General features: G+C 35.9%; 1 pseudogene; it reads right to left on the bottom strand.

Moving 5' to 3' along the window:
- Positions 1-6,956: 6,956 nt before the first annotated feature.
- Positions 6,957-7,298, bottom strand: LOC112303537 (eukaryotic translation initiation factor 1 pseudogene; annotated as a pseudogene).
- Between the last annotated feature and the right edge of the window lie 7,992 nt (positions 7,299-15,290).

The following is a 15,290-nucleotide window of genomic DNA, read 5'->3' as shown; positions in this document are numbered from 1 at the left end:
CCTTCCCTTCTCTCTAAAATAAATAAATAAAATCTTTTTAAAAATTACATAAATGAATAAATAAATAAACAAGGGAGGAGGGACAAATGTCCCTTACAGAAGAATTCCAAGTAATACGCATAGACAGAATGAGGGAAATAATCACCAGTAGAACACTATAATAATAATTGCCACAGGCAGACATCAAAATGGGCAGACATCACCTTAACCAAGTGATCAAGATTAACATTGTGTACCTCCTGATATCATGCCCTGAGAACTGTACAACACTTCTATGGTATTCTTTTCGTAAACTAATAAATGCAGTATAGTCGTAAGAAAACATCATATAAAAATAAATTGAGAGTTTGCCTGCCCGGAATACCTAACTAGTACTTTTCAAAATGTTAAGGTCATGAAAGAAAAGACCAAGTAACTGTCACAGACTGTAGGAGGCTAAGGAGATATGAAGACTAGATGCAGTGTGGGGTCCTGACTTGGATCCTGGTACAGAAAAAGAACATTAGTGGGAAAAGTGATGAAATTTGAATAAAGTCTGTAGTTTAGTTAACACTACTGTATCAATGTAAATTTCTTAGTTTTGATAAATATGTCATGGTTATGCAAGATCAAAGCTAGGTGAACAGTATATGGAGATTCTCTGTACTATTTTTATAATTTTTCTGTGATATAGAAGAAATTTAGTGGTATATGAACATGAAATATACCCTATGCTGATTATGGTTTTCAATGTCTTCTTTACCAGTCCTTTCTTCATTAGTGATATGACATCTATGATCTTTGATCCAGGAAGCAGCAGAAGAAAACATCATTGAGTAAGGGGACAGTGAAATCTGTATAGGTCAGTTACTAGTTGTATAGAGTGAATCAAATTTTGTCAGAATGCATATTTCTTTTAAGAATAATTGTTTTCTCTAATTCAAAGAGAATACATATCCACTAGAGTGTACCAAAAAGTACAAATAACATTATGTGAAACACAAGTAATCCCAGCCCCAAGACATTACCACTAATAATCTTTTCTATGTCAGACATTCACATTCATGTGCACACACATATACAAGTACCTTCATTATATGCTAGTATAATACTTGTCACATAGCAGGTGCTCAATAAATATTTGAGGAGTTTTAAAATGGGTATATACAATCTATTTTAAATCTATTAATACTTTACATCATAGGACATCACATAGCAGGGACTCTGGTATCAGAAAGACTTGGGTTTAAGGCCTAGTTTTTTCTCTCCCTCCCTCCCTCCCTCCCTCCCTCTTCCTTTTTCCCTTTCCCTCCTTCCTCCCTTTATTTTCATTCCTTTATCTTTCCTTTTTTCCTTCCTCTAATCCTTACTGAGAATTTATATGGTACCAGGCACTGTACTAAGCCCTGATGATATAGTCACAAATGAAAAAAGATATGTCCTCTCTCATAGTATAAGGACATAAAATAACATAAGCACACAAATAAAATGTAAAATTGCAGTTGTTCTAAGTTATATGAAGCAGAGATTCACGGTGAGTTGAAAGCCTATAATGGAGGGGGTCAGGGATAAATTTTTTGAGTTAGTGATATTTGAAGTGAGATATGAAACATGAATTGAAATTAATTAGGTGGATAGAGGAGGAAAGAAAAATAGCAGACATGAAGGACCTGGCATTGGTTACAGGGGGCAGTGCAATTATTAAGATATTATGGATGGACTATAGAGTGATGAAGAGAATGCAATATGATGCTGGAGAGGTTGGTAGAGAGCAGAATATGCAAGGCTTTCTTGGTCATGATAAAGATATTATATTTTTTCTTAGTTTACTAAGAAATAGTAAGTCACCGAAGAATTTTTTGGTAGTGGAATTAAAGGTATACCACAAAGATATGGCAGGTTTCATTCCAGATCAAAGCAATAAATATCTCAATAAAGCAAGTCACACAAATTTTTTGGTTTCCCAGTATATATAAAAGTTATATTTATATATATTATAGTCTATTAAGTATATAATATCATTATGTCTAAAAAACAATGTACATACCTTAATTTAAGATAATTTATTGCTAAAAAAGGCTAACCATCATCTCAGCCTTCACCAAGTTATAATCTTTTTGCTGGTGGAGGTTCTTGCTTGGTTGATGGCTGCTGACTGATCCAGGTGGTGTTGGGGAAGGCTGGGGTTGCTGTGGTAATTTCTTAAAATAAAACAACAGTAAAGGTTGCCACATAGATTGACAATTCATGTCATAAACAGTCTCTCTGTAGCATGTGATGCTGTTTGATAGCATTTTACCCACAGTAAAACGTTTTTCAAAATCAGAAATGATCTCAAACCCTGCTGCTGCTTTTTCAACTAAGTTTCTATAATATTCTAATCTGTTTTTATGATTTCAACAATCTTTTTTCCATTTAGTAAACTTTTTATATTTATTTATTTATTTATTTATTCACTAGTGGTAGATTCCATCTCAAGAAACCACTTTGCTCATCCATAAGAAGCAACTCCTCATTCATTAAAATTTTATCTTGAGAGTACCGCAATTTAGTCACATCTGCAAGCTCTACTTCTAATTCTAATTCTTTTGAAATTTCCACCACATCCGCAGTTACTTCTCCACTGAAGTCTTGAACCCCTCAAAGTTATCCATGAGGGTTGGAATCAACTTCTTCCAAACTCCTGTTAATGTTGTTAATGTTGATATTTTAACCTTTTCCCATGAAACATGAATGTTCTTAATGGCATTTAGAATGGTGAATCCTTTTCAGGAAGTTATCAATTTACTTTGCTCAGATCCATCAGAGGAATCACTACCTATGGCAGCTATAGCATTACAAAATGTATTTCTTAAATAAAGCTGAAGTATGCGTGTGGTTTTAGGAGGAACGAAAACAACATTAATCTCATTGTAAATCTCCATCAGACCTCTTGGGTGACCAGACACATTGTCAACAAACAGTGGTATTTTGAAAGAAATTTTCTTCTTAGCAGTAGTTCTCAATAGTGGGCTTAAAATATTCAGCAAACCATGTTGTAAACAGATGTGTCATCCAGGCTCTGTTGTTCCATTTATGAGCACAGGCAGAGTATTTTTAGCATCATTCTTAAGGGTGCTAGGATTTTTGGAATGGTGAGTGAGCAGTGGCTTCAACTAAAAGTCACCAGCTGTATTTACCCCTAACAAGAGAGTCAGCCTGTCCTTTGAAGCTTTGAAGCCAGGCATTGACTTCTCCTCTCTAGCTTTGTAAGTCCTAGATGTCATCTTCTTTTAATATAAGGCTGTTTCTTCAACATTGATAATCTGTTGTGTAGTGTAGCCACCTTTATTAATCATCTTAGCTAGGTCTTCTGGATAACTTGCTGTAGCTTCTATATCAGCACTTGCTGCTTCACCTTGCACTTTTATGGTATGGAAATGGTTTCTTTTTTAAAACTTCATAAACCAACCTCTGCTAGCTTTAAACTTTTCTTCTACAGCTACCTCACTTGTCTCAGCCTTCATAGAATTAAAGAGAGTTAGGTTCATGCTCTGGATTAGGCTGTGGCTTAACATAATGTGGCTGGTTTGACCTTCTATCCAGACCACTAAAACTTTCTCCACATCAACAATAAGGCTGTTTTTCTTTTTTATCATTTGTGTGTTCACTGTAGTAGTACTTTTAATTTCCTTCAAGAACCTCTCCATTGCATCCACAACCTGGTTAACTGTTTGGCACAAGAGGCCTACCTTTTGGCCTATCTCAGTTTTCAACATGCCTTCCTCACTAAGCATAATTATTTCTAGCTTTTGATTTAAAATGAGAGATATATAACTTTCTTTCACTTGAACACTGAGAGGCCACTGTAGAGTCATTAATTGGCCTAATTTCAATATTGTTGTGTCTCAAGAAATAGGGAGGCTCGAGAAAAGGGAGAAAAATGGGGGAGTAGCTTGTCAGTGGAGCAGTCAGAACACACTCAACATTTATCAATTAAGTTATCAACATTTATCAATTAAGGGAGGGGATAATGGTGGAAAGAAGGGGAAGAGACTAGTCAAAGAACATGTATGAATTACCCATGGACATGGACAGCAGGGTGGGGATTGACTGTGGGAGCAGGGGATAGGTAGGGCAGAAGAGAACAAAGGGGGAAAAATTGGGACAACTGTATTAGTACAACAATAAAGTAGTTAATAAAAAGAATAAATGAGTTCAGATTTGTAAAGCATTTAGGAGAGTGCATGTCTCATGGCAGATGCTATTTGAATGTTGTTAATACAAGCAGTGAGTACAGAGAAATCAGGTTGGAGGCCATTGTTAGGAGAAATATGGAGAGAAATTTTGTGATGTACTGTACATTCTAAGGTAAGGGAGAGATTTTTAAAAGAGGTGACTTCTAGGTTTCTGACTTATGTGACTGGATTGATGGTGGTGTCATGATCAGAAAGGGAAAAATAAAGTAGCACTATATACTAGCTATATGATGTTGGACATTTGAAGTTCCTCTGCCTCATCTGTAAAATGGGAATATAATGTAGTCTTTCTGAACTCTAATTAATTCTACGTACATAATCCTATTAGATAAAATTGATGACTGTTTCCCAGTCTTTATATCTTTCATTTATTTTTCTTCCCTTACTGTACTGACTGGTGCCTCTAGTGATATGGTCAATAGAAGCAATATTAACAAGCATCCTTCTCTTGTTCCTGATTTTAGAAGGTATGCTCATAAACTTTCACCATTAATTGTGAAATTAGTGGTAAGTTTTTGGTTGATATTGGTTGATACTCTATCAGTATATAAGAAAACTTTTCTGTTTAAGGGCTTCAGGTAACCCTTTAATCATGAATGGGGTTTAAATGCTATTTTTTCAGCATTCATAGACATGATTATATGAATTTCCTCCCTTAATTCATAAATCTGTAAATTAATGAATTTTTAATCCAAAACCAACCTTGGTAATATGCCAAAAATGATATGACTTGGTAGAAATCTTCTAGAAACATTCAAATCTGGTGCCTTTTATGACAAAATATTTTTAATTAATGATTTGATATGTTTTTAAAAATTTTATTGCTGTTCAATTACAGTTGTCTCCATTTTTCCCTCATTACTCTCTCCTGCCCTGCCCACCCCCACCTCCTACATTGAATCCTCCCCCAATTGTCTTTGTCCATGGGTTCTTTGTACATGTTCTTTGACAACCCTTCCCCTTCTTTCCTACATTATTCCCCTCCCCTCTGGTTACTGTCAGTTTGTTCTTTATTTCCATGTCTCTGGTTATATTTTGCTTGCTTGTTTGTTTTGTTGATTAGGTTCCACTTAAAGCAGAAGCTTTTTAATTTGATGTAGTCCCATTGTTTATTCTTTCCTTTATCTCCCTTGCTCTAGGGGACATATCAGTGAAAATATTGATTTGATATTTGTAATGATTTTTAGATCTACTTGAGTTTTCTGTTTCTTCTTGAATCCGTTTTGATACAGGGAAATGTTTAGATTATTTAAATATTTAAATTTATTGGTGCAATGTTTCCTTAGAATTATCTTGGTAGATTACAAAATTCATCACTGTATTTATGGTTATGCTCCCTTTTTTGTTTCTGAAAACAAGGGTTTTTTTTCTTCTTTTTGATTCAGATACAACATGACCACATGGTTTGTTCAGCTGAAGAAATTCATAGCCATCATTGGCATGAAAACAAGTTTTATTTTTTTTTATTTATTTATTTATTTATTTTTTTTTTATTGTTATGCAATTACAGTTGTATGCCTTTTCTCCCCATCCCTCTACCCCACCCCAGGTGAACCCACCTCCCTCCCCCCTCTCCACCCTCCCCCTTGGTTTTGTCCATGTGTCCTTTATAGTAGTTCCTGTAATACCCTCTTCCCACTATCCCCGCCCCCACCCCCCACCCCCGCCCTGGCTATTGTTAGATTGTTCTTAACTTCAATGTCTCTGGTTATATTTTGTTTGCTTTTTTCTTCTATTGCTTATGTTCCAGTTAAAGGTGAGATCATATGGTACTTGTCCCTCACTTCCTGGCTTATTTCACTTAGCATAATGCTCTCCAGTTTCATCCATGCTGTTGCAAAGGGTATAAGCTCCTTCTTTCTCTCTGCTGCGTAGAATTCCATTGTGTAAATATACCATAGTTTTTGGATCCACTCGTTTGCTGATGGGCACTTAGGTTGCTTCCAGTACTTGGCTATTGTAAATAAACAAGTTTTATTTAAATAAAGTTTTAAATATATTACATAATATTAAATCTGAAGGTGAAAAAAGCCCAAAATCAGTTTGAGATCACATGGCCTTGGGCAGCTGTTGCTATTAAGTTGCAATGATTGAAATATCAGTTTAAAATGGATTCCCTTGTCAAAAGTTTAACTCTGATAGAAGGTTGGCCTTGCATTCTGGTGTTTGAACGTCAATTAGCTAGTATATGTCTGGTGAAATAAACCTTGGTGGCAAGCCAAAAGTCCTTATCACCTCACTAGAGGGTAGATGGCTGCTCTAAACTCTACCAACATGGTCACATTGGAGATCTTTGAGTACCCAAGGTTCCCACTAATGGTACAGATACTGTTGCTGCCTAACCCCATCCTCTCCTCTCAGCTTCACCAAATGTTGTACAGGTGATGACATTTTTCTTACAACAGGGAACTCTGCCAAGGAGCTTATGTCCAGACGTAGCCGTTTGTGGTCTTGGGGCTCTGGGCTTGGCTGAAACATCATGTTATTGCTTTGTTTCAGGCTGGACACTGCCAGGCGCCTACTGCTTGACCTCTGTTTAAATGAGGGACTTCAAGACTAGACAGCATGGCTTTTTTCAGTTTATTGCATGAAGGCATTACACTAATCCAAGTTAAAAGCAGGCTCCAAATGGTTACATTATACAAGCTCTGAGGTTTTTAAACTTGTGATAAGGGACAGAAGGGAAATTCCACTCATTGCAAGGAAATCCTCACATAAATTTCAGTGAGCCCAAAGCACTTAAAACCCATGAACTTTCAGCTTGTTGTCCTTAGCCAGTCCAGTCTCTATGAGGAACTGGCATATATTCTTGTGCTGGTCACCCTGTAGCTGAATTAGTTCTCCATATTCTGGATGCTCAATTACAGTACCATTGCAGGCAAATTTCTCCTTAAACGCCTTCACTCATTTCTTTTTATCATAATCATCAGCGATCACTTGGACAATAGTAAAAGTCTTCCTGCTGTTTCTCTGTTGAATCCTTACTTGGATATAATGTTCAGCAGCAGCAGGAAGCAGAACATCACCCTTACCTACACAAGCAAAGGGGTTGAGAGAGTGAACGTTCTGGATAGTAGACATACGATACAATGATATGATTCCTCTTCCTTGGTGGAAATAGCCTGTGGAAGGCTGTGGCAGGAGAAGGGGGAAAAGAGCCTCAGGAAGCAAGGGGGGAGGCTGCTGAGTCCTGGTGGCCGCTCTGTGACTGGATGTTCCTTTTATTTCCTAATAGTGTTTATTTGTGTCTTCTCTTTTATTCAGTGTTAACAAAAGCTTGTCAGTTTCCTCCCCAAAAATAAAAGTCCAGGACTAGATAGCTTCACTAGTGAATTCTACCAAACATTCAAAGATTTGATAGCTATCCTTCTCAAACTCTTCTAAAACATTGAAGAAGAGGGAATACTTCCTAAGACATTTTATGAGGCCAACATAAAACCCTGATACCAAAACCTGGGAAGAATAATGCACAAAAAGAAAACTACAGACCATTATCTCTGATGAATACAGATGCAAAAATCCTAAACAAAATACTGGTAAATTGAATAAAATAACACATTTAAAAAATTATACATCATAATGAAGTGGGATTCATTCCATGAGCACAAGGATGGTTGACCATATACAAATCAATCAATGTAATATACCACATTAACGAAATGAACATAAAAATATATGATTACACCAACAGATGCAGAAAAACTATTTGAAAAGATACAACATCCATTTATGATTAAAACACAATAAAATGGGTATAGAGGAAAATTACCTCAACACAATAGAGCCTAAATATGGCAAACCCTTGGCTATCATACTCAATGGTGAAAAACTGAAAGCTTTTCCTCTAAGATCAGGAACAAGACGGATGCCCACTCTCACCACTCTTATTCAGCATAGTTCTCAGAGTCCTAGCCACAGCAATCAGGCAAGAAAAAGAAATAAAAGGCATCCAAATTGGGAATGAAAAAGTAAAATTGTCACTTTTTGCAGATGACATGATTCTTTATATAGAAAACCCTTAAGACTCCACAAAAAAACACAAACATAATCAACAAAAGAAAAAAGCAAACAAAATATAACCAGAGACATTGAAATTAAGAACATTGTAACAATAGCCACAGGGGAGTGGGGAGGGGACAGTGGGGAGAGGGGTCTATAGGAGCTACTATAAAGGACACAAGGACAAAATCAAGGGGGAGGGTGGAGGTGGGGGAGGTAGGTGGGACTGGATGGGGTGGGGTGGAGGGAAGGGGAGAAAATGCAGACAATTGTAACTGAATAAAAATAAATAAATTAATTTAAAAAAGCAATAAACAAATACAGTAAAGTTACAGTAAAGTACAAAATCAATGTATAAAAATTCATTGCATTCCTATATACTAACAGTAATTTTCAGAAAAATAAATGGAAAAAAGCATTTTTTACAATTGCAACAAAAAGAACAAAATACCTAGGAATAATCTTAACAAAGGATGTAAAGGACTTATATACTGAAAATTACAAAGCATTATTAAAAGAGACTGAAAAAGACACAAAAAATGGAAAGATACTTTGTGTTCATGGATTGGAAGAATGAGCATGGATAAAATGGTCATATTACCCAGAACAATATACAGATTTAATGCAATCCCCATCAAAATCCCAATGACATTTTTAATGGAACAGAACAAAAAAAAGTCATCATATTTGTATAGAACCACAAAAGACTGCAAATAGCCAATGCAATCCTGAGAAAAAAAGAACAAAATGGGAGGTTTTGAACTCCTTGACTTCAAATTATACTACAAAGTGACAATAATCAAAACAGCAGGGTATTGGCAGAAAAACAGACACACAGACCAAAGGAACAGAATTGAGAGTCCAGAAATAAGCCCACATGCATATGGGCAAATAATATTGATAGAGGAGCCAAAAACATACAATGGAGGAAAGAAAGCCTCTTCCATGAATGGTGATGGGAAAATTGGAAAGCCACATGCAAAAGAATAAAACTAAATTACTATTTGTCCCATATACAAAAATTAACTCAAAATTAATCAAAGGCCTAAATATAAGACCTAAAACAAAAAAAAATTACATGGAAGAAAACATAGGTACCAAACTTATGGACTTTGATCTTAGAGAGAATTTTATGAATTTGATACCAAAGGCAAGGGAAGTAAAGTCAAAAATGAATGAATGGGATTATATCAGCCTAAAAACTTCTGCACAGCAGAAGAAACTTCCAACAAAACAAAAAGGCAACCAACTGAATGGGGGGAGGTATTTGCAAATAAGAGCTCTGACAAGTAATTAATATCCAAAACACATAAAGAATTTTTATAACTCAACACCAAACAAACAATCCAATTAAAAAATGGGCAGAGGACCTGAACAGACACTTCTCCAAAGAAGACATACAAATGGCTGACATATATGAAAAGATGCTCACCTTCATTAGGTAATAGGAAAATTCAGATCAAAACTACAATGACATACCACCTCACACCTGTTAGCATTGTAGTGTTGGAGAGGTTGTGGAGAAAAGGGAACCCTCATTCACTGCTCTTGGGAATGTAAACTGGTACAGCCACTATGGAAAACAGTATGGAAGCTCCTCAAAAATTGAAAGAGTTAGCCCTGGCTGGTGTCACTCAGTGGACTGAGTGCTGGCCCATGAGCCAAAAGGTTGCTGGTTCAATTCCCAGTCAGGACACATGCCTAGGTTGTGGACCAGGTCCCTGGTTGGGGACAAGCGAGGGGCAGCCGCACATTGATGTTTCTCTCCCATGTAAATGTTTCTCTCCCTCTCTTTCTCTCCCCCTTCTTCTCTCTCTGAAAATTAAAAAAAAAAAAAGAGTTACTATAAGACCCAGCAACCCTTCTTCTGGGTATCTACCTGAAAAATTTGAAAACATTTATTCACAAAGATATAAGCATCCCCATGTTCATTGGAGCATTATCCACAATGGCCAAGACATGGAAGCAACCAAACTGACTTTCAATAGATGTTTGGATAAAGAAGATGTGGTACATATACACAATGAAATACCACTCAGCTATAAGAAAAGATGAAATACTGCCATTTGGAACAACATGGATGGACTTTGAGAATATCATGCTAAGTGAAATTAAGTCAGACAGAAAAAGTTAAGAACTACATGATTTCATTCATATGTGGGATATAAAACTGAAAGCAACAAATGAACAAACAAGAAAAACAAACAAACAAAAACTCATAGACACAGAATAAATTGGTTACCAGAGGGAAAAGGGATAGGGAGGTTGTAATGGGTAAAGTGAGTCAAATATATGGCAACAAAAGAAGATTTGACTTGGGTGGTGGGCACAAAATGCAATATACGGATGATGTATCATAGAATTGTGCACTTGAAACCTACATAATTTTATTAACCAATGTAACCCCAATAAAATGAGTTAAAATTTTTTTTTTAAACTTTGTTGGTTTCATTAGTGTTTTCATAGAACCAACTTTTGACTTTATTGATTTTTTTGTATTGTATTTTTATTTCATTATTTTCTATGCTTATTCTTATTTTTTCTCTTTAATCTTATTTGGGATTAATCCATTTTTATTTTTCTGGTTTCTTAAACTGGATGCTTTGGTCGCAGAAATCCAACATTTCTTCACATTTAAAGTGAACTCTTCTTATCTTGAGAATGACCTTCCAACATTCTGAAGCCCTAAGGCACCTTACCTCATCCTTAGCTGAGAATGTAACATATACCTCATTTTCCCTTTCTGTCTTTGACCCTTACATGTATGTGGGGTCTTGGACTTTTTCATGTATGTGGCGTTCCCATGCATGTGTATAAAGACTTCAGACCTTTTAAAGGTTGATCACTCTTCCCTTTGTATGTTATATTTTTACCCAGAATTTTATTTCATTCATTTTATCTTAGATTTTTACCTCAAATTAATCATTGTTATTTTAAATATTTTGTCACTGTTTGTTTTGATGTATTCCCACATTTACCAATTTCTTTGTTTTCCATTCTCTTGATGTTTGCTTCTAGATTCAGTTTTCTTCTTTCAGCAATACAGCTTTTAAAAGTTCCTTTAGTTAGACCTGTTAGTAACACACTCTCCCCCATTTTGATTTTCTGAAAATGTGTCTTTCTTACCTTCACTCTTGAATGATAACTTCTAGATTGATAGTTATTTTTCCCCATTTATGTAGAGTTATCATCCAGCTGCCATCTCCCTTCAGCTCAAGTAACTGAGAATTCTACTATTGTTCCATTGAAGATAATCTACTTTTTCTCTTTGTACACTACAAAAATGTTTGTCTTCGGTATTACACAGTTTTACTAGAATGTTTTTTAAAGGTTTTATTTATTTATTTTTAGAGAGATTGGAAGGGAGGAAGAAAATGAGGGAGAGAAATATTAATGTGTAGTTGTCTCTCGAGTGCCCCCTACTAGGGACCTGGCTTGCAACCCAGGCATGTGCCCTGACTGGGAATAGAACTGGCAACTCTTTGGTTTGCAGGCTAGCACTCAATCCACTGAGCCACATTAGCCAGGGCTACTAGAATGTTTTTATGTGTAGATGTCTCATATTTATTTTGCTTGGAAATTTTTACTTTCTTGAATCCAAAGATCCATGTTTTTCATCCATTTTGGAAAATTCTCAGCCATTATCTCTTCAGATTTTGCCCCACCCCACCAATACCGACACCCACCCACTTTTCTTCTGCATTACCTTTATATATATATTGAGTCTTCTCACTCTATTATCCATGTCTCTTGATGTCTCAAAGTTCCATCTTTCTGGTTTTTTGTTGCCCTCTCTGTTCTTCTCTTCTGCTGACTCCGGTATGCTCTTTAGTCATCAATTGCATTTTATTTTTAATTATTATATTTCTCATTCCTCAAAGTTCTATTTGGTTCTTTCTTATTCAAACTTCTTGGTCTTTTTTGAGCCTCTTATTCTTGCTCATATTTTTTTATTCTGTCTTTTTACTTTAAAATTTAAGACACTTATTTTGCATTCTTTCTTTTGTAATTTTAATGTCTGATCTATTTAAAGACCTAATTCTACCATTGTTGTTTGTTTTTGCTTCTTATTTATGCTAACCTGCTTCCTTTGTATGTTTAAATTGTGTTTATGTGTTATTGCTTGGTGTGTCTTTACAGTGGGCATACTCTGAGGGTGTGTCCCATATTAATGACTTGTGTTTACTTTTTCCCATTGTTGTCTAATGCTTAAAATCTAAGACCACTTGCTGTCAATTTCCTGGTTTGAGGTTTCTTAGCCCTGGAATTCTCCAAGCTAATAATTCTTGGGGGAGAGTTTTTTGTTTTTCCTCAATCAGAGACCAAGCTAAGATAAACACAATTTTTTGGTGCATCTTTGCTAGCAGGTAAATTATTTTCTAAACTGCTCATTTACTAAAGAAATAGACCTTAAAAGATCCCAGCTTAATCTTCGGGTTTCATTTCCAAATTCCACTTTACCAGGGCTAAAGCCTTGTGTTCTGTCCTTTCACAGAGGTCAAAACTCAAGCTTTTTAATTACAGTGGTCTTCAAATATTTTCAGGGAAGCCTTTGACAGCTTATTATTATGGCTTTCAACTCTCTCTTTTTTTGACCCTGGAGATTCTGTATACTTTCTTGTGACATCAGCCTCAGATCTAAAAAGAATGTTGGTTATATTGTTATCAAACATTTCTCAATCTTTTGTATACAGCAGTTTTAAAGATATCAACCCTGTCATATTTCTGTAAATGGAAGTCTCTAATAGTTGTTTACATTTTCTGGGGGAGAAGAAACTTCTTCCCCTTTCCCTTCTTAGTTTTTTTAGCTGGTCTAGTAATTAAGCTGACATGAGACAGATTTACAGGAGAAAAGCAAACAAAAGTTTAATAACATGTATGCCTCCTGTATACATGGGAGGGACTCATGTATACAGGAAATGGCTGGAGCCACAACCTTAAATACCATCTTTATCTAAAGACAAAAGATGTTGGGGGTAAGGGAGTCAGTTATGGGAGGTTACCAGGAAAAGCAAGTAAAAAAGGATAAGGTTGTTGTGCATACATGTCATTGCCTTCTACATTGATAGGGGATTCTAGAGATAAGATTACCTCTCTCTTCCAAGAACAGCTGGTGAGACACACTTACAAATGGATATTTCCCTCTTACATGTAAATGTCCTTTACAAAGTTCATTTCCACTTGGTTTTCAGAGCTCCTCCCATGTCTGCTGTTTTCTAAAAATAACCAGCCTAAAATAATTCTTATGTCAAAGAGGCATATTTTTGGGTAACAAATTATGCTCCCCTATAATTTTTATTAGTTAATGCTATGTTTATTTAGTATAATTTAACTGGATATATTTGTCTATTATAATTATATATTGAAGGGATTCAGAACAAGCTTCCCCAAGATGTGCTACTTTGTCATGTGAATTATTTTGAGCTGAAGTCAATCAAGACAATGTAAAACTTTTACCTCTTCTTTAAAGAATTTTTATTTTGATGAGGTCCCATTTGTTTATTCTTTCCTTTATGTCCCTTGCTTTAGGGGATGTGTCTGTGAGGATGTTGCTGCATGCAATGTCTGAGATTTTCCTGCCAATGTTTTCCTCGAGGACTTTTATGGTGTTATGACTTATATTTAAGTCTTTTACCCACCTTGAATTTATTTTTGTGTATGGTGTAAGTTGGTGATGGAGTTTCATTTTTTTGCATGTAGCTGTCCAGATCTCCCAACACCATTTGTTGAAGAGGATATTTTTGCTCCATTGTGTGCTCCTGCCTCCTTTGTCAAATATTAATTGACCGTAAAGACTTTGGTTTATTTTTGGGCTCTCTGTTCTGTTCCATTGGCCTATGTGCCTGTTTTGATGCCAGTAGCAGACTGTTTTGATTACAGTGGCCTTGTAATACAGTTTGATACCAGGTATTTTGATCCCTCCCGCTTTGTTCTTCTTTCTCAAAATTGCTGCAGCTATTCGGGGTCGTTTATGGTTCCATATGAATTTCTGCAATGTTTGTTCTATATCTGTGAAATATGTCATGGGTACTCTAATAGGGATTGCATTGAATCTATAAATTGCTTTGGGTAGCATGGCCATTTTGATGATGTTAATTCTTCCAATCCATGAACATGGTACATGCTTCCATTTGTTTGTATCTTCCTTAATTTCTTTCTTCAGTGTTGTGTAGTTTTCTGAGTACAGGTCTTTTACCTCCTTGGTTAGGTTGATTCCTAGGTACTTTATTTTTCTTGTTGCTATATCGAATGGGATTTTTTTCCTGATTTCTGTTTCTGCAGTTTCGTTGTTGGTGTACAGGAATGCCTTTGATTTCTGGGTATTGACTCTGTATCCAGCTATTTTGCCAAATTCATTTATTAGTTCGAGTAGTTTTTGAGTGGAGTCTATAGGGTTTTCCATGTACACTATCATGTCATCTGCAAACAGTGACAGTTTCATTTCCTCCTTTCCAATTTGGATGCCTTTTATTGCTTTTTCTTGTCTGATTGCTGTGGGTAGGACTTCCAATACTATGTTGAATAGGAGTGGTGAGAGAGGGCATCCTTGTCTAGTTCCTGATCTTCGTGGGAAAGCTCTAAGTTTTTGTCCATTGAGTGTGATGTTGGCTGTAGGTCTCTCATATATGGCCTTAATTATGTTGAGGACTGCTCCCTTTATTCCCACTTTGCTGAGTGTTTTTATCAGAAATGGATGCTGTATCTTATCGAACGCTTTTTCCGCATCTATTGATATGATCATGTGATTTTTGTCTTTGCTGTTGTTGATGTGATGTATTATGTTTATTGATTTGCGAATATTGTACCATCCTTGCATCCCTGGGATGAATCCCACTTGGTCATGGTGGATGATCTTTTTAATATATTGCTGGATGCGGTTTGCCAATATTTTGTTGAGAATTTTAGCGTCTATGTTCATCAGCGATATTGGCCTGAAGTTTTCTTTCTTCGTTGTGTCTTTATCTGGTTTTGGGATTAGGATGATGTTGGCTTCATAAAAAGAGTTTGGGAGTCTTCCATCAGTTTGGATTTTTTCGAATAGTCTGTGAAGGATAGGGGTTAGTTCTTCCTTAA

This window comes from Desmodus rotundus, chromosome X (genome assembly GCF_022682495.2).
Source record: "Desmodus rotundus isolate HL8 chromosome X, HLdesRot8A.1, whole genome shotgun sequence".
NCBI lineage: Eukaryota > Metazoa > Chordata > Mammalia > Chiroptera > Phyllostomidae > Desmodus > Desmodus rotundus.
This window is presented reverse-complemented; position numbering and strand designations above follow the sequence as displayed.